Source organism: Chelonia mydas, chromosome 2 (genome assembly GCF_015237465.2).
Source record: "Chelonia mydas isolate rCheMyd1 chromosome 2, rCheMyd1.pri.v2, whole genome shotgun sequence".
Lineage (NCBI taxonomy): Eukaryota > Metazoa > Chordata > Testudines > Cheloniidae > Chelonia > Chelonia mydas.
Genome location: NC_057850.1, coordinates 86,436,789 through 86,457,197, shown reverse-complemented (window position 1 = coordinate 86,457,197; position 20,409 = coordinate 86,436,789). Strand labels below are relative to the sequence as shown.

General features: G+C 47.4%; 1 long non-coding RNA gene across 1 annotated transcript; it reads right to left on the bottom strand.

Moving 5' to 3' along the window:
- Positions 1 to 2,633: 2,633 nt before the first annotated feature.
- On the bottom strand, positions 2,634 to 11,181 carry LOC122464496. The gene is made up of 6 exons (XR_006288584.1): positions 10,115 to 11,181; positions 9,659 to 9,821; positions 7,913 to 8,036; positions 3,999 to 4,108; positions 3,859 to 3,902; positions 2,634 to 3,607 (listed from the first exon to the last, which is right to left on the bottom strand). It is a non-coding gene; the product is annotated as an uncharacterized LOC122464496 (long non-coding RNA).
- Positions 11,182 to 20,409: the final 9,228 nt, after the last annotated feature.

Sequence of the window (20,409 nt, the reverse complement as noted above, 5' to 3'; positions counted from 1 at the left end):
GACTGCAGGCAGAAGGGGTAGGGAAGGACCCCTGCTTGCTCTGGCCCAGGGTCCCACAAACACCTAATCTGCCTCTGTGTGAGTGAAATATAACATCTTAACAGACAATGGAGGTGTAGAATAATTAATTACTCATGTCCTTAATGCTATTTACTTTTCTCAATGTATACAAAACATTTAAAAACACTTATCCAGATCTCTAGGTCCCTTTGCCATGTATTAAAAATGCAAGCCAATTTATCCCCTCCCAAATATAGCAGCTTCTAAAAGAAAATAAAAAACAATTAGCAGGGTAGCCACAATTCCCAGCACTCAGTGTACAAATCCCAGCCCGCAGTGCATGCCCCTTCCCCAAAAGCCTGGGAAATGGGATCAGCTGTGTAGCATGTCCTGAAGATCAACAGATATGTGCTACTTTGGACCAAGCTAGGGACAGAATCCTTAAAGTTCAGCACCTGTGAGAGAACCCTGTCACCAGCTCTCTTTTTAAACTCACCAAGCTTCATCTGATTGCAGCTGTGGCAGCATGACACCAGCATTACAGTGGATTTAGGCCCCAAGTCATTCTGAACTAGCAATCAGCTGCTGCAGGTCACAGAGCCCTAGGCTCAAGCATAGTGAGAAGCTTCATTAAGCAAGTGAGTCACTGCATTCTGGACTAGCTTCTCTTTCCTTAATGACAGGAAGAGGTTAGGACTTTGGAATTATTTCTCATGGACAAGATAGCAATTTCAGGCATACAGTATTCAATTTATATAATACTGGGTTTTCTGAGCCAGTACTGAATCAGAGGTAAGGATTGCCATGAACTTGATTTTGGGGACTGAGGGGAAATGGGCTAGATTTTGGTTCCAAACACCCAGCCCAATATTTGAGAGTCTGGTGATTTATCAGAATATTTTTAAAGGGATGTATAATCAGGTAATTCATGACTTGTAGTGCTTTGTAGATTAGGGATTTCACCTCTGAGATTTTTTCCTAGTGTTTATAGTAACTGAAAATTAATCTAAGTGCAACATATTAATCCTGTATAGAGCAGCGTTTTTCAAAGTTCGGGTCGTGACCCAGTACTGGGTTGCAGCATGTCAGGCACTGGGTCTCTCTGGTCAGCACTGCCGACTAGGACATTAAAAGTCCTCTCGATGGTGCTTCCCAGCTAAGGCAGGCTAGTCCCTACCTGTTCTAACACTGGGCTGCGCCCCAGAAGTGGCGAGGCTTCTAGGAAGGGGGGCCACGGGGCTCCATGTGCTGCCCCCACCCCAGAGCACCTGCTCTGCACTCCCATTGGCCGGAAACCAGCCAATGGGACCTGAGGGAGTGGTGCCTGTGGTTGAGAGCCAGGTGGAGCCACTTGTGCACCTCTGCCTAGGAGCCGGACCTGCTACTGGTGGCTTCAGGCGGAGTGTGGTCTGTGGTGCCAGGATAGGCAGGAAGTCTGTCTCTGCCCCCGGGCTGCGCCACTCACCGGGAACCGCCGGAGGCAATCCCCTGCCCCAAACTCAGAACCCCTTTCTGCACCCCAACCCCATCATCCTTGGCCCCACCCCAGAGCCTGCACCCCCAGCCCAGAGCCCTGACCCTCCTGTATCCCAACCCCCTACCCCAGCCCAGAGCCCCCCCACACCCTGAACCCCTCATTCCTGGCCCTACCCCGCAGCCCTCACTCTCACCCCCACCCTCTACCCCAGCCCTGAGACCCTCACACTCCCCAAACCCCACATCCCCAGGTCCATTGGGTCATGCGCATCAACAATTTTCTTCAACTGGGTCCCCCAGAAAAAAAGTTTGAAAACGACTGATGTCGAGCAAGTCATAACTGTATGCCTTCTAAAGGCCCTAGGTGAGGAACAACTACAGTGTAACATTGTTACCTTATGGGAAGTCTGCAAAAGACTAGGCTACAGAGAAACATTATCTGAGGGATGCAAATGTACTTATGAATATTATAATTCATGCTCTTTGTGTTTGATTGCTGGGAAGAGATTAAAATACAGCTTTTGCCCAGCTGAACACCATAGTGGCACTCTTCCACACTGCTGTGTATGAGACCTGGCATGCATCCCTGGTCTCTTTCTTTCTATGTCTGAGGCACTGCACATTCATCCTGATGGTGAAGGGGAAAGGAGTCCCTCACACTGCTCAAATACAACCCCCCTAGCTAACTAAGAAATGGTGCTACCTGAATTTAAAGGTAGTCCCAATCTCACCCACTCCTCTTTAAGGTAGAAGAACAATAGCCACACTGCAAGGACTCACTGCAAACATTCAACAAAGCAGTTGTAAAATATTTAGTACTTCTTTCACTTGGAAACTGAGACAACTGGAGAGTAAAATCCCACACTGAAAGATTCAGTATAGAAACACAGTGATTTAAAAATGGAAGCTTTCCTCATCAGTCTGACAATGTTCTTACCTGACCTACTTTAGGAATAGTGTTTACAAGGATGATTAATGCTTGCTGTGGGAAAAAAAGTTGGCAGCTAGGTGTTAGTATTTGTGATGCTTCCAGCTCAGCAATTAATACAGTGAGTCATTTTACCTACAGTATGCAGTGCTGGGGCTGATGTTGAATTGCAATCAACCATGGCATTTGGGCAAAATTTGACATCTTCACAAGAACTCTGTGGGCCTAATTCTCATCTCAGCTGTGCCACTGCCCTTCCCAGAAAGTGGATCATCTTTCAATGAGTCATTTCTACACTGACTAGGAGCTGAGTTAGCAGCGTTCACTAGCTCACCCTCCAGAGGAAAAACTCCTCTTTTTCTTTAGTTTGGTTCTGATAAGACTGAGAGAAGCTGCTGGTATTTGTTATAGGCCTAATGACCAAGTCAGGTGTGGCAAATGAAAGAGGAAGAGTCTTGTATTTGGGGTTTTATTAATTCATAGTTAAAGCTCTATAAAATTGAAAGTGCTCCAGAATGATTTCAATCCACTATAGCTTGCTTACTGGTACATGGGAAATTGATAGTCCTCTGAATTGACTCTTTTCAGCCTGAGTACAGCTAGAGATATTTTTCATTCATTGCTAATCTTTATTATGACTACAGTGCCAAAGGTGTGCTAGGTGTTTCATAGACAAGGTTGCAGCCTCTTCAAGGTAGGGATTTAAGGATCAGAATTGGGTTTTGGTGACTGTAAGGTTCCTTGAGTCTCTTCTGGGGCATACCCTTTGGCAGTCCAGAATTGGTGCTCATGCTGAGTGGAGAGATCAGTCATCCTGGTTTGCAGCTGAGAGGCAGGGCAAGTAGCAGCTCAGGCCCTCTGGATCTGGGCTAGGCCAGTAAGGAGTCTGTAGCTCAGGGTCCTGCCTGCGGGCTAAACTATAAACAGTCAAGGGCTCAGGCCCCTCAGGTGTGGGCTGAGCTAACAAATAGGCAATAGCTGAGGCCCCTCAGCCAAGGGGTTAGCCAAGGGGAACTCAGGCTCACCCTGATCAATGGGGTCCCAGCCCAGGGTCCTTGAAGTGATGGGTGGTCCCATTGCTGGGCTGGCAGGGAAATATGAGGTTGCTGCCTCACCTCTAGGGAACGCCACAGGACCAATGTCTTGTTTCTCTGGGCTGCTTCTTACTGGCATCTTATTGGGTTGTTCCTTGGCTGCTGTGGCCTGGTTCTCCATCTCCACACTGAATCGCTCCCTTGGCACTTCCTCTATCTCCTGGGGCTGTGACTGGCGGTTTCTCCAGGCTGGCTTTGGAGCATCATCACCCCCTCTATGCTGGAATGAGGCCACTCCACCACATTACAGTACCCTTAAGCACAGTGGAGGTGAGTCCCAGGAAGAGTTTTTGTTGAGTTAGTGAGAATTCCAACTTAGGGCTTTCTGGGAGTGGGTGCTGGAACTGGAATTTCACCGACCTTGGAGAGAGTGCACTTGCTGCCCACTCTATGCCAGCCTAACTCTATGGGTTAGGGAGTGGATGGGTAGAGCCCGGGTTCTGCCCTGAACCCATTCCCTTCTGCGGTCAGATAGTACCAATGGGTTTGCTAGGAGGGACCAGTGACAGTGCTTTCCAAGAAGATTCTGGCCAGTCCCTGCACAGGGACACAAGAGGGGGAAACTTCTTTCTCCTTGTGAACCATCTCAGGAGCATGTCAGACTCTGTCCCTATACAGACAACGTACAAACAAGGAAAAGCACTGTTTGAGCCCATGTCCCTCTAGTTCCATGATATGTGCATCAGTTTGAGAACAACTCATCATTTTCAGTGAGTTAGGTGGGGCAGGGGTATGGGTGAGCATGAGAGGGCTAACCCTTTTGGCCCTCTTTAAAGAAGCGTGTTTTCAAGAGGAGCTTGAAGGAGAAGGTGGAGGTGCATCAGACTGAGTCAGAAAGGGGAAGGGGAGTGTTCCTAGTGCATAGAACAGTACAGAAGAAACTGTGATTTTTTTTTCTCTTCCACTCCCATCTCCAAAGGATGTGGTTAGTCATCCTTTGGGGATGGGGCCAAGGAGAGCACCAGAAAGAGCTGAGAGGCCGCATCAAAGAGTTAAAGTAAAAGTTTAAGGCCAAAAGAGACCACCAGATCTTCAAGTCTGACCTCCAATATATCACAGACCACCAACGCCACTCAGCACCTGCACACTAAACCCAACAACCACAATTAGACCAAAGTATAACAGCCCACAAGAGGCAGAGCTCAGGAGAATCAAGGTGCACCAGTGCCTGAGGGTCCCACAATGGCAGGGAAATGGTAAGTGAGATATACCCAGATAATCCTGGCAAGCGACCCACACCCATATGATTCAAAGGAAGGGGAAAAAAACCCCCAAGGTCACCGCCAATCTGACCAGGGGAAAATTCCTTCCCAGCTCCATCTGTGGTGTTCACCTAGACCCTGAGCATGTGAGCCAGAACCTGCCAGCCAAGCAGCTGATGGAGAGAATGTGCACTACTATCTCAGAGCCCTGGCCCTTCCCATCCAGTACCCCATCTCCAGCAGTGGCCATCCCTGATGCTTCAGAAGAAGGAGATTAAAAGAAAGCTTCCCAGAATACATGGTGGGTGGAGGAAGATCCCTTCCTGACCCCTGGAGATGGCCAGCTGAAACCCAGAAAGCATGAGCTTTTACTAAGACACAGACAAACTGGAAGTGAGCCCCAGAGCTGTTGAGCCCTGCCTTCCACCATCACAAGCAACCCAGTCATGCAATTGGTTTCTGCTACTGCTATCCTTTTAAGTTAACCTTTTGCCACCATGCCCTTTTGCACACTTAGCGCTTCATTTACAGCATTTCCCTTGACTTTAAGGGAATACTGTACAGCAGTGGCTCTCAACCTTTCCAGACTACGGTGCCTCTTTCAGGAGTCTGATTTGTCTGGCATACCCCCAAGTTTCACCTCAATTAAAAACCACTTGCTTACAAATCAGACATAAAAATACAAGAGTGTCACAGCCCACTGTTACTGAAAAATTGCTGACTTTCTTATTTTTACCATAAAATTATAAAATAAATCAATTGGCATATAAATATTGTACTTACATTTCACTTCATTGCACCGTGACCCCCATCTGACCCCTCTTCTGAACACCTGCAGTTGTTTTCAGTTAATGCCTTTTGGCCAAATTTATATTTGTGCAATGCCAGTGACTGTACTGGAATTGCATAGGCAGATATGAAAGGGCCAAACCCTGGCCTCAGTTATAAATGTGCATAACTAAGATTTTTCAATAGACCAGAAACTTAGATACACACTTTGTTGGTTTGAAATCAGTCATGGAATCAAATCGTTTAAGAAATTCTATGATGGAATGCTAGGTGGTGCAACAGATTAGCACCAAGCTATAAAACAATTACCGTTAATTGGCCCTGGACCACCGGGCTAGTTAAAATCCAGCCTAGGTTGGCAGAAACTAAGAGTAATCACCAGGTGATAGGTGTTTAGTGGCCCATAGCAGGACTTACCCAGTCTAGGGTTGGGCCCTGCCACTGCCTCAGTTTTTCTTCCATCTCATATCAAACAAACCCTCACATCTAATGTTTTCACACTAGTGCCCCCCTTCTGGGTGTGGTTTATTAGCACAGACTAACATTAAAGGCCTTCCAGCCCTCTTCCCCAGGCTCAGTCTGTCTTTCAGTTTATAATTGGCTTCAGTATGCATACAGCCGTCCCTCTAGGTTCCCAGGGCCAGATTTTTAAAGGTATTTAGGCACCTAAGGAAGCAGAAAGGCACCTAAGTCCACCATTTAGGCACGTTGGTATTTTTAGAACTGCTACTCCAACTGCCATCTAACCCCCAGTCCCTCATGGCACCTGCTTTCCCACCAATTGGTGCACAAGCGCAAACATCCTAAGCATTGCCATAACCCTACCGCAAACGGCTGTAGCCTTGAGAACTGGGCTCATGCCTAGGAACAGTCACAGACTCACCGAGCAGTACATCTGCTCAGCTGCACCTGCCACTCCCCAGTCCCCTGGCTGACATGGAGTTCCCTGAGTGCTTAAGTGGGTGTTTTTAACTAAGCAGAGGCATGCCTGTCTTGCTCCCAGGGGTTGATCACCGAGGTGCACTTGAATCAAGCTTAACAATGGGGGAAGCATTGCAATTGCTCAAAAGGCAGCAGTGGGAAGGGAAATGCAGAATGAGTGTGAGATAGCTATTTAGTGTGACAGTTTTCAGTTAGAGATTGCTGGTCAGGGACTGGGATTGGGTTAGTTAGTGGGGCACTTCGAGGGGACAAGAGAAGCACACAGGGACAGTTTGGTTAGTTAGATTGGGCAGGGAATCGTGGTAGGTCAGGCTGTGAGGGTTTCCTCAGGGAGGGAGAGCTGAGTCAGAGCTAGGGAGTGGGGAAGGTCACCTTGGGGTGGGGTGAGGGGAGGACACTGTGCTGCTGCATAGGGACCAGGGTGCTGGAGAATAGAGCATCAAGTGGAACAGCTGCAGGGCCCTGTACCTGATAGAGAGGGAAGAGACAGCAAAGGGAAGAGCCCCAGCCTGGGGCTGATCCTTAGCCCAGGTCTGATTCTGAGGGAGAGGGGTGAAGCTCATATTCACACCCTTGTACCTACTGGCCTTGCCTAGAAAGCTGTTGCTACCTAAGCAGGTCTGCATACAGACATACAGGTAAACCCAGGCCTTCATGTGAACCTCTGCAAACTGCTCAATAACGACCTCAAGTCTGTTACACAATGGTGCCATGTACTTACTGTCTCTCTGGGTGACCTGTATATCTTGGCTATGGGATTGTTCCAGAGATTCATAGGCCCCCCTAGGAATATCCCAGTCCCCTGTCTCCTACATACTGCTCCAATTCATGAGGGCCCTGCTGTGACATCCTTTCAACTACATCCATTTCCCAGTGGATAGACACAAGCAGAAAAGGTACATGCAGAAGTTTTACAGGGTAGCACATTTCCCATCTGTACTAGGGGCAGCAGAAGGAATTTATGTCGACCTACAGAAGCAAAGAATCGATGTGAATGCTCACCTTAACAGACGCAGGACAGATGCTACGAACATTATGGCCATCTGCGATGGATATACCCCCCCAGCCTTAAAACCACAGACCATGCACAGCTACTGCACATGCCCTGCTTCTCCCGCCCTGCTGGGCGATTAGCTGCCACAGCCATCTAATCTCACTGTCAGTCCCCACAGTGCAAAACACGCACACTGTAATGTGTCAATTCCCCCTGCTTGACGTGTGCCCCTCACAGGAGACAGAATACCCACTCAGGCCATGGCTCATGATGCTCAGCGTCAGCCCCCAAATAGCAGCTGAAACATGGCATAATCGTGCCCACAGAGCCAGTTGGTCAGTAATAGAGAAAACCTTCAGCATCCTAAGGATATGGTGGAGGTGTCTCCAGCCCTCTGGTGGCATGCTGCAGTACAGCCCCAGCTAGGTCAATAGGATATTCCTGGCATGCTGCATATTACACACTATTGCAGTGCAACATGTATTACCTCTTCCTGTGGGGGGAGACATGCCTCTCCCCAGGCAACCATCACCAGGAGGTGGTCCTTCTGGAAATCTCCCTGGAGCTGTGCAGGGCTGCAGGGTACAGGACAGGCTGATGCAGGAGGCTTTCTAGGAAACAAAGGTTAATGAGCAAATCATGAAAACACTAAAAAAACTCAAGGTGGAATTATGCTCAAAGTAGTGTACTGTAACAGAATGAATAAATGGTACTCCAGGTACAGAAAATGAAAGATTCGGGCCCTCAATACAAAAATTGGAGTGTGTATGAAACGTGTGTGTGTGGAGGGGTTAAGTGCATACCACCACCACTCATTTTTATCTGTTTTTGACTGGATGCTCTGAGCCCTGTGATGGCTGTCCCAGCTCGTTCCAGGCTCTGCATCATGTTGTGCAGCCTGCTGGTGGAGATGTGCTGGTACTGGGGGTCATCCATCACTGCTTTGCCTTTTCTTTTATGTGTGTGGACATTGTGGAGGGGGATGTGAAACAGCGGACACAGATGAAGATCCAGGCATGTTATCGTTGTCAGATAAATTCTCTCCAGCAGTTGCATCCTTAACGTCTTTGAAATTATGATGTTCCAAGCACATTGACATGGTATGAAATAGTTCTAGCTGCTGAAACAGAAACTGATGGTCCAGGAAGTGATGGCGGGGGTGGGTGGGTGAGTGTGAGTGTGAGTGAGTGACAGAGGGGAAGGAATGGCTTAACAGGAGTGGCAGGATGAGGTGAAAGGACAGAGGGGATCAGTTGACCCAGGGTTGTGAGTTCAATCCTTGAGGGGGCCATTTAGGGATCTGGGGCAAAAAAATTGGGGATTGTGCCTGCTTTGAGCGGAGGGTTGGACTAGATGATCTCCTGAGGTCCCTTCCAACTCTGATAGTCTATGAGTTGCTAGAGAAGGGACTGACACACATAGGTAGATGAGGAGGGATTAAGGGATGTTGGGGAGGCTGAGTGGGTAGTGGTGGAGGGATGTACAAATTGTTAGCTGTTGTCTGAATCATTTCAGTGACTACAGTGGGACAATGATAGGGAGGATGGACAAAAGAAGGCTCATGTGCTTGGGGTTGTGGCCGCATGGGATAGATGGTGCCCCTTTGGGAAGAATACTAGATGACTGGCTCCAGATGACCATTAGCACGATCTTCTCTGTTATTGTATTCACAGCTAAAGGCCAGCTGTCCTGTCTTTCATGCATTGCAGAAGCCTCCTTTACCCCACACAGCTTGTCACAGCTCATAAAATTTACATTGTAGGATTTATCCTCATGATGTCCCAGCACACCCAGGCCCTTGTGCATGCACCCACATTAGTCCCCACGTTTCCTGCACCACTGCATCATTCTGGTTGACCATGACTCCCATAAATTCTGTGTGTGTGTGCAGGGGGGTTGGGTACACCTTCCTCAGGCACTGGTGTCTCTCACTGGGTCTCTCTGGCATATAGTGTGGGACACATGTGCTAGTGGGTCTATTTATGGGGATCAACAGGGGGCCAGATCTTTGGTGGGAAGATGCTAGAATGAAAATAGTGATCTCTTGGTCCCCATCTGTGGCCACAGGAAATACAGGATTATGGCAGCTGCTTTCGAAGGGGGTATCCTGACAGCTGAGGTGGTGCTGGACCCAGGTCACATGGTGCCATTACTGGTAGTGGTTTTTGCTGCCTTACTCTGCTCTAAAAGGGGTGCCCCTGAGGTGGTGGTCCTTGCAGGGATTCAGGCTTACTGTCTTAGGGCCCTCCACAGGCTGATGAGAGTTGCTGCCTTCTGAGCATGTCCCTGATGGTATTTCAGTCTCCTCCCCATCCATCAGCTCCTCCTCTGGGTAGTAGGTCTGATCTGAGGTCTCCTCGCTCGTCAGAAGGGTATGGGGACTGGGAGGTTCTGCGCTAGAAGTGGAGAAGGAATATACTAATGTATCTGTGCATTCTCCATTGCAGTGCTACTGAACCTGCCCTATCACACCCAGGGTGCTGAAACCACTGACCCCAGTCTGAGTGACAGGGCGAACAGCAGGGGCTAATTCCAAACTGCTCTCCTGGGATGAGGAAAAGCGTGGTTGGGACATTTGTGGGATTTTGGGGAAGTACAGCCTACAACCTGACACCTTACCAATAAATGTGGTGAATGGAAACAGATTAGAAAAGCACATCAGAGTAAAATGCCTATTAGGTGAACTTACACAGTGGGTTCCTCTGCAGATTTGAGTGGTCCAGACCGCCTGCTCCCATCCACAGCTGCCTCTGGAATTGGTGCTGTAACTACCCACAGGTTCTGCAGGCTATCCAGGCTTAGTCCCCCCTCTTTGGCAGTGATCTTCTAGAAAGCCCTCTTAGCCTTCTCATGCGGCAGCTGCCACTTCTCGTTGATGTCCTCAAGTCCTCTGCTATGGGCGGCCATTGTGTTTACTGAGCCCCTTATCTTTTTCCAGTTGCTTGTTCTAGGAAGCCAAGAGGTTGCTATCTTTCAGGCACCCATCAGGGTTGGGGCATGCACAGCCATGAATTTGTTTATCGCCACTATCTACTCCTCTGAAAAATGTGTCTCCAACTTCCAAACCTGTCACTCTCTGACTCAGATGTTACCATCATGCTGGGATTCGAGGGGTGTGCATCTGGCATGACGGGCTTATAATAAAACTTTGCACCATATGCTAATGAACTCATCAGCCAATCCCTGCCTGATGTTAGGCCTGCAGGTACCCAATTCACTCCATAAAAACTGCTTTGAAAATCTCGCTATGTGGGTGGCACCTAACTTACACAATCCACAGCATGTGTGAGCACCACCTTGCTGACAGAGTTAGGTGCCTGTACTCCTCTCCCTCCTCACCATAAGGCACGATTTATCACTTCTTTTAAAGGATAAACAAACTTGGCAGTATGCCCAGATTTGTAGCTGGTCTCTCTAAAACATAGGAAAAAAAGCAGCTTGAACATTGGAGTTGGAGACTGCTTTATTTGTACCATTGGACAATGCAAGAACGCAGGCATAGGGGCTGGGGAGAGAGAAGGAAAAGCTGCTTTTCAGCCTACGTGTCCCTCAGTGATCAGCAAACTGGGACACCAGGGAGGCGTATGGCTCTTGAATGTGCAGCTCTGTCTAGTGACCCAGTAACTGCGGTCTGGAGCAGGGGCGGGAGTTGATGGCAGTTCATGTCACATGGCTTTCCACTGTGGAGCTAGCCACGTGCTGGGGGTGAGGCATGGAGGAGGTTCTGCTAAGATCACTAGCATGGATGGGGTGAGGGCACCAGGAACCCTCTGGGTCACTTTAGGAACTTCTGGTGGCTTTAAAGGATTCTCCTGTATATTTCTCCATCAGCATGTCCTCTAATGGTAAGACTAGCCCAGAGTGGGGCAAACTACGGCCCACGGGACCTCTGAGCTCCTGGCCTGGGAGGCTAGCCCCCAGCCCCTCCCCTGCTGTTCCCCCTCCCCTGCAGCCTCAGCTCACTGTGCCACCAGCACAATGCTGTGGGCAGCGGGGCTGCGAGCTCCTGGGGCAGTGCAGCTGCAGAGCCCAGCCTGACCCAGTGCTCTGTGCTGCGTGGCTGGCACGCCACCAGCACTCCAGGCAGTGCGGTAAGGGGGCAGGCAGCAGGGGGGAAAAGAGTTAGATAGAGGGCAGGGGAGTGCGGGGGGTGGTCAGGGGCGGGGATAGGGGTCAGGGCAGTCAGAGGGCAGGGAACAGGGGTTTGAATGGGGGCAGGGGTCCCGGGAGGGCAGTCAGGAAGGGGGGGGTTGGATGGGGCAGCAGGGGACAGTCAGGGACAGGAGTCCCAGGGGGGCAGTCAGGAAGGAGGAGGGGGTTGGATGGGGCAGCAGGGGGCAGTCAGGGGCAGGAGTTCCAGGGGTGTGTGTGTGGATAGGATAGGGGTCCTGGTGGGGGGCTGTCAGGGGTGGGAATTCTGGGGCTGGTCAGGGGACAGGGGTGGGCGGGTGTGTGGATAGGGTAGGGGTTCCGGGAGGGGGCTGATAGGGAACAGAGGGGGTTGGATGGGGCAGGAGTCCCAGGGGGGCTGTCAGGGGGCAAGAAGTGGGGCTGGGCAGATGCGGTGGACAGGCTATGCTCCCCCTCCCCTAACCAGCCCTCCATACAATTTCCGAAACCTGCTGTGGTTCTCAGTCCAAAAAGTTTGCCTGCACCTGGACTAGCCTGAAGGGGGAGACCTCATCTGTTTTTTCCACTCTCGCAGGAGACCACTCCTTCCATTTCTGTAGCAACCCAGGTGTCACCAAGCACTCAGGTATATCCAGAGCATAAATCCAGAGTTCCCACCCCCCAGCCTAGTTGGTGTAAGCTATCCTTTATGTGCTTGGGATGTTGTTAAGACCGACTTCCTCCAGACGTGCCTTTGCAGGATTTTGGGAAGCCTTTGAGTCTCGGGATGGCGGGGCTGGGATTAGTGTGTGCCTGCTCTCCATGGAGGCATGCTTCTCCCCACTTGTGCTCGTGCCTCAGCCCTTCCAGAGCTATGACCTGTGCAAGTATCACAGCACGGCAGGAGATTTGACTCATACTTCTCTGTCCAGTGCCTATTCTATGATGGTGTCCAGGAGCAGGGTAGCAAAGTGCATCCCATAGAACAGCCCAGGGTCTCCTGAATACTGGAGGGAGAGGGGAAACTGCAGACAGGAGAGCACAACTTTCTCTTATCTAGCATTGCACTAGATAGTGGAAACGTCCTTGTAAAAATGTAAGGGCTACTACAATTGAAGACAGCAATGAAATATACAGTGATTGTTTCAGGGAGAAAGCCCAGTGTAGAAGCTAGTTACTCTTTCTTCATTTTTCAAGGGGACCTGGTTTGGGTAAAATCTCTAGTCAAGCAGGGCAGATCTCATCCCAGTTTTCTAAGACTCTCCTCTACAGGCACTCACATAATCCCCACAGGGTAACTGGGGAGGTAAATGCCTACTAGCCCCTACCTCTGTTCTGAAAATCCTACTAGGCTGTAGGCCACTCAGGGAGTTCAGCTATACAGCACTCAGCAGGACAGCACCTTTAAAAATCAGACCCATACTCCTTTACAGCCACTGAACTAGAGCTTCTTACTCAGTAGGCTCTTGTTCCCTGTATGTCCCCCAGCTAAGACTCACCCCGCAACAGCCTCCTGCTTCTTACAGGAAGATCTCCCAGGCCTTCCAGCTAGGAACTCTGAAAAGCTATCACCTACTCTTTTCCAGCTAGCACCACCTCCCTGCTAGCTTATCAAACCCTCTACCTGAGAGCTAAGGAAAATTTCTCTCTGACTGAACTCAAGTTGCCCTTATATTTCCCAGCAAGCCTGGTTCTAAGTCACATGCTCCCATCACGTGACTACTAGTCTTAGTCCCTTCACCTGGGGAGGTGAGCTACACCTGGCACAGGTGATGCTGAGCCCCAATCCCCTTAAAGAGCTAGCTCACATTGTGACATGGTCTACGTGAAACGTATTTTATGGTCTCAGTCCCAGTTTTCCACATCGTCGAATCACAACCAGAACTGGCACCTTTAAAAAACAAAAAGCAGTTTCACCAGTAAGCAGCTAAGGCATGAATGGGCTATTTTGAAGAAACTTCCAGGGTTACGAGACCGCATAAAAAGGCCTACACCACTGCTGTCTGTGCTCTTACTATTCTGACTGAGCTAGGAGGTTTTAATTCAGATCTCTCCCAAAGTTCATGTGTGTGTTCAGGCACTGGGATCCATTTCAGGCCTATTAAGAAATGGTCAGAAGCTGTGAGGTTTGGATCTGACTTTTAGGTTCTCTGGCTTTCAATACAGAAACTCTTGTTAGAGCTAAATTCACACGAAAAATAGGTTTTACAAGTCTATGTTCTATGACTACTGCTTCTTTGGGTGCAGAGTGCACAGACACTCAAAAAAGGCAGTTTAGTATGACGACTTCAATCAGCCTCAGACGAGCTTTGAAAGCGCTCCAGAAATTACTGTAACTTCTCTCGTGTGAATGTCACAGAAATGGAGTGTGTGTGACAACCAAACACCAGGTAACCAGGATCCACTGAAAGAACAGTGAGATTGGGGTATACTCGGAATGGAAGATATAGGCTTAATAAAATCATAGACATTAGAAACACAAATATCTCTTACATCCCAAAATGTTTATTTAATAGTTTGACAGGGCACACATATTTTAAAAAGGGACATCAATTCAGCCTTCATATTGTGATGGTTCAGATAATTACAGGCCCAGATGCTAGCATTTAAATACTTACTGGTACCTGTCTGAAATGCTAAGTGTCCAAAGGCTCTAGCCATTGTTCTCATGAAATTGGAAGCTGGATTTACAAATCAAGCCCTAGAACAGACATTAGAGAAATCTGAACTTAAAACTTTAGCACCTTTAAAACTGTATACACACACATTTGTAAAGCAGACAAGAGAGGCCAACCAATCTGATCAATTGGCTAGGATACTCAGCATGGTATGTATTTTTATTATAACAACTGCACAGGTCAGAAGTGATTAGCAATATTACCCTCCTTCAAAACAATATATCCATAAAAAGGGAGGAAACAGCAGGAAAGCAAAAGTTTAAAAATGTGCTGTTCTAAATGGCAAGTTTTCAAAGCATGGCGTGAAGTTTTGGGAACAGGATCATCATCAGTATTATTGATGGTCAGAGATTATTTTTGGGCAGTATCCAAGCATTGGTAGATCAGATCCAGGCACTCTTGGATGTGACAGTCTTTAGATTAACAAGTGTTTCCTTGGAAGAAAGCTGTTGAGAAGATGTAGCTGTCTTTGGTTTCAGTGACTTGAGGCTGAAGGTGTATTTTGTAGCAAAGGCAGTTTATGACTATGATGATACTATCTTTAATTACATGATCACATGCTATTTGTTCTATAGGAGCCCTGCCTCACTCAGTGCACAGCACGAACCGTGAGTGAGGCAGACGGCTGCAGAAAGAGAAAGGACACTCTTGCATTGAAGGCACTGGGCTGGGAGCCAGGAGAGCTAGGTTCTAACTTCTGAGGGCTTGACTTTGCAACCTTAACTATCTTGGTTTTTTTTTTTTTTTAATATGTAATTTAATCTGTATGATGCAGCAGGGCATAGAGGCCTCAACCAGGATTAGGCCCTATTGCCAGATGCACTGTATAAACACAAATAAAGACATGATCCCTGCCTCCAGGAGTGACATACAAAAAGCAGGTGAAAGAGCAAAACCATCTAAAATGTGTATTTTTAGTTACATTTTGTATCATAGATAAAATGTCAGCTCTCCAACTCCCCCTTAATATTAATTATTACGTAGTTTATGTCTATCTGTGTTTTACTGTAGAGAGCTCCCTAGCAACCTGGGTCATACCATTAGGTCTTACAGGCAGTAGTGTGGGTCATTTGGTATGTGGCACTCTTCCCACCTACTACCATGTTGGTGTATTGGATTCAGTACTGACTCAATGGGGATTGTGCTACTGGAGGTGCTGCCTTTTGTAAGTGATGTAAAATGGCTGTTCAAGGTACCTGAAGATTCCATGGCACTTGTCACAAGAGTAGATACGTCAGCCCTCGGTAAGTTCCAGTTGCATATTTACATTCCTATAATATTAGGGGTCTTCTTGGAAATCTCCTTGTCACAGTAACGGGGAATAAAATCTCCGTTACAATACACTTGTGGGCTATACACATTGCATCACCGACAATTACTTTTAAACAGTTTGTTGGGAAGTTTTACAGTTCTTACATGTCCCTATTTAGGGTCACCAGGCAGCAAGTGTGAAAAATCTGGACAGAGGGTGGTGGTGGGGGTAATAGGAGCCTATATAAGAAAGACCCAAAAAATCAGGACTGTCCCTATAAAATCGGGACATCTAGTCCCCCTATCCCTATTACCCCTAGATCTGAGGGCCTCACACTGGTTAATATTAACACCCAGGACAGGCGGTACCTTCCTATCACCCATATTTTACAGATGGGGAACTAAAGGACAAAAAGACTATAAATATGTCTACACTGCAAAAAAAGGCATTAGGTGACTCAGGTTAAAGTAGCAACTCTGCTTTTAACTTGGATTAATAGCTTAAGCTCAGGCTCCCTTGGAGGCTTTAACTCCAGCTGCTAACCTGAGTTAAAAGCCGAGATGCTGCATCTTCATTGCTGTGTTTTAACCTGAATTAGCTAATGTGGATTAGCTAACCTGCATTAAGAACACACCTTTTCTTGCAATGTAGTCATAGCTTAAGTGACTTGCCAAGGTCACAAAGGAAGTCTGTGGCACAGTAGAGAATTCAGGGCTCCTGTGTCCCAGGCAAGCACCTTAACTTCTGTACCATCCTTCCTGTCAGTACTGATCCACCCTGAGCTAGCAAAGCGTCTAATCCTTGTTAGTTAAATTTAAGATACTGGCTTTAATAATATGACTAATAGTGAACTGCATTGCTCACAGCTAGAATAATCTTGTTTTGCTTTGCAAACTGAGCAAATTTGACATGCAAATTAATGCAGGAGAATGAATATGGGACATCAAGATGTTATTTTTACAGAGTCACTTTTCTGGTTCTAATGGTACGTAGACCTTAAGTAACATTGATGATTATAGCTAAATAATTAAATCAGGTGTTTTCAGGGTGCCAGTGGAGTTTTCTAAAATGTATTTATGAACATGTCATTTCATAGACTTTCCCCCCCATGGAATGAGAGCAAAATCAGGCTTTATCATTTCCATCACACTGTACATATTTTGAGTTTCATGGAGAATCTGTGGACATATTAGTCTAGCATATATAACCTAGAAGGTGCAGAAAGTAGGTTTCTGCACAAATTTGAAGCCAGAAGAGAACACATCCCTTGGTGACTAGCATATCAAATCAAGTGCTGCCTTCATGTGCTGCAGTGAAGAATTTACAGCACTGCTGCCTGAATAATCACCATCAGACCCTGACCTAGGATTGAGAACGGTAGGTCTGGCAGGGAAGATGGAGGGGGTTCCCTTCTTGTGACATAAAAATGGAAGCTTCACTGCTGCTCCGTGGGTGTTTAAATCCAGAATGTGTACCTGATGCAATTATTGCTAATGCGCCGAACTCCAGAGAAGCTGCTGAATCAGGGTTCTTTCCTGTTAGGTAGTTACCTTACTTCCTTTCTAAGATTTGAAATAAAACTTTCTTCTTGAATGTGAGGATGTGTACCCACCTATAATGAGATCTCAACTCTGAGAGGACAGCCATACACTGCAAACTAGTACTGTACTTATAGATGGCTGATAAAACCTAAAGCTAGCCATAAAAATCTCTTGGTTTGTTCTTTTGTCAGGAAAACTCAGAGGGATATTGAGAGGTCAGGAAAACTAATTGGGATAAGATCCAGGGTTGATACTGGGAGCTGCAATTGTTCCTCTCCCTTGATCTATAATCCTGTGGTGTAGTCTCAGTTATTCTGCCGGTCAGTATCCTGAAGCCACCAACCATCTTCCCTTCAGAAAGTAAGAGCTTGATTCTCTCTCTCACATCTGCTGGTGTAATGAGTAGTAATTCTATTGAGTTACACTAGTGGAAAACATGTGTTAATTGGAGCACAAGAACCTAAGGGTGCAAAACAAAACTGAAAGGGCTGCATTTATTTTTAAAGTAGATAAATGGATAAAAAACAGTCACCCAGCAGTGCAGTCAAGAAGTTCCTTCCACAAGCCCTACAACTGAGCTGGTAATTAAACCTTGAGGATTCATTTTATTTATATATCTATCTCCAAACAAATTTCTCCATCGTGCTGTGCACTAGCCTTGCTGAGGTCCTACATAATCTCATGTTGTCCCTGTCCAGCTTCCCTTGCCCCTTGCTACTGCTTTGTTACTTCCCTCATTGTCATGCCTGAAGTTAGTTTAATTGCCTTAGGGCAGGGATCTGGCCTTTTAGCTGTTTTGGGAGGTTACTAGCACACTTTTTGGTGCTTTGAAAGTTAAAAATCAATTATTATGGCATATTTTAAATCAACTGCAAGAATAAAAACATTAAGAATAGTATGAAGGTGAAGGGTTGAGACAGACCATAGCAGGTCAAAATTCTGTCCTGAGTTCCACCACTGACAAAGAGTTTTCACAGATGTAAAGTAGGAGAGGACTTGGCTCAATGTGAGGAAAGTTAGGTGACCCGATATTATTAATGGTAGCTGGGAAGCTACTGTAATTCACAGAATCAGTAATTAGAGACAGAGTTAGAGCACCAAAGCACATGCTGTTGCATGGACAGGATCTAGTCCCACAACAAGTAGGGCCCTACCAAATTCATCGTCATGAAAAACACATCACGGACTGTGAAATCTGGTGTATGTGTGCACGCTTTTACCCTATACTATACACATTTCACAGGGAGATCAGCATTTCTTAAATTGGGGGTCCTGACCCAAAAGGGAATTGCGGGGTGGGGGGGGTGTCACAAGGTTATTTTAGGGAGGTTCAGTATTGCCACCTTTACTTCTGTGCTGCCTTTAGAGCTGGGTGGCTGGAGAGCAGTGGCTGTTGGCTGGGCACCCAGCTCTGAAGGCAGTGCCCTGCCAGCAGCAGCGCAGAAGTAAGGGTGGCAATACCATACCATGCCATCCTTACTTCTGCACTGCTGCTGGCAGCAGCTCTGCCTTCAGAACTGGGCTCCCAGACAGCAGCTGCTGCTCTCTAGATGCCAAGCTCTGAAGGCAACACCGCTGCCTGCAACAGTGCAGAACTAAGGATATCGGTACCACAACCCCTCCCCCCACAATAACCTTGCAACACCCCCCGCCCTCCCGCCCCCAACTCCTTTTTGGATCAGAACCCTTACAATTACAACATGAAATTTCACATTTAAATCCTGAAATTTAGGATTTTAATTATTCTGTGGTTGTGAAATTGACCAAAATGAGCCGTGAATTTGGTAGGGCCCTAATAATAAGGGGTTGTAAACTGACTGGTGGACTGAGCAGAAAAAGAAAAAAGGGAAAAAAAAAAATCTTTCCCTGCCTGGAGATCAAACCTCAGAGCCAAGGGAGGAAGGTTTGGCTTTTCCCAGGAATTCTCCTTCTAGCTTTCCAGGAACCATCCATGAACACCTGTGCAAGAAGAAGGAAATCTGGAATTGATCCCTTATGCACTAGAGACCATGCAGTGATTCTGAATCCTGCTGCAGAGCTGTATTAGATATTAATAAAAGAGAAAGTACTTACCTTAGAGTGACCATGTGAAATTTTAGTTTGCGAATGAAGTGATTGAGATGGTGGAGATCGTGGATGGGTCTCCAATCACCCTTCTCTTTAGGTACTAGAAAGTACGTTGAGTAAAAACCCCTTCCTTGGTGGTTGAAGTTGCTGATGGTTGCCCTTTGTTGATGCCATCGGATCCTGGTGTTTAGGCTTAATTAGTACCAGAGCATGGTCTGGTACCAAGGGAGCCCAGGATTTGTGGGCTCTCTTGCCATGACCTTGAGACTTACACGTTTTAAGTCCTCTTGGGCTGAGTGGGCTCCACTTAGGCAAGGTCGTTTGAAGTGGATGTAGAGGAGAATTTGTTCTTGTGTTTGTGAGAATGCTCCCTGACTTTCCGACAAGACCCTGATGCGGAGGAGTCTGTGGGAGAAGATTCTGGCAGGAGGCATACTGCTTGCTGAGTCAGGCCAATGTGTGCGGGGGGAGGGGTTTGCTGGCCTGGGTCCAACTGCAGCCTCATGGCTTTTTCCCTTAAGTGGTTCTTAAGAAGAAGTTGTCACCCCTTATGGGTATAGCTGCAGGAAGAGCAGCAGATTCCACCCCTTGCTGTGAGGAAAAGGCATATAGACAAGAAACGCAGATTTTGAAGCCTGGAGCCCTGGGCATAGTCTAGTACCTGTAACAGGGGACAGGGACAGGGGCAAGGGCAGGAAATTCTCCATGACATGGAATCTAACTTAGCTTAAGCTATCGAGTAAATAAAAAAAAAAAAAAAACTGATTACACACACAATATATGTATTAACAGATCAAAGAATGAGAGGAGGACACAGCTTTGGAAGCTGGGAGTTCTAACCCAGGCCATGTGGCGGTAAGAGTGAACTGGAGAGGCAGTTGTACTGCTCCACCTTCTATCTTCTTGGCTGTAGACATGAGGACAGCAGGGGCACATGTATGGATCAACGGACTCTGTTTTCAAAATTTTCTGACTCCAGGTAGGGGCTGGTCTGCTGTTGCAGTAATTGACATGCAGAGGATATGGATTCTGACTCTGTGTTCATAGGGTGATCATATTTTCCCAAAATGATAAACGGGACACCCTCAGCTGCTCACCTGAGGGGCCCCCCTCCCCATGCTGTTGCCAGTTGCTGGAACCCTGGCCCCATCATTCCCCATGCCAGACTGCCTGGTCGCTGGAACCATGAGGGGGGGGGGGCCTGAATGCTGGACCTCTGTCTCTCCTCCAGCCCTTCCTCTCCCTATGGGGGGCCCGACATCTCCGCTCACGCCCTCTGCACCACACTTTTTTTTTTTTTTTAAACAAAAAAGTGGGCATTTGTCCCATTTGCTCT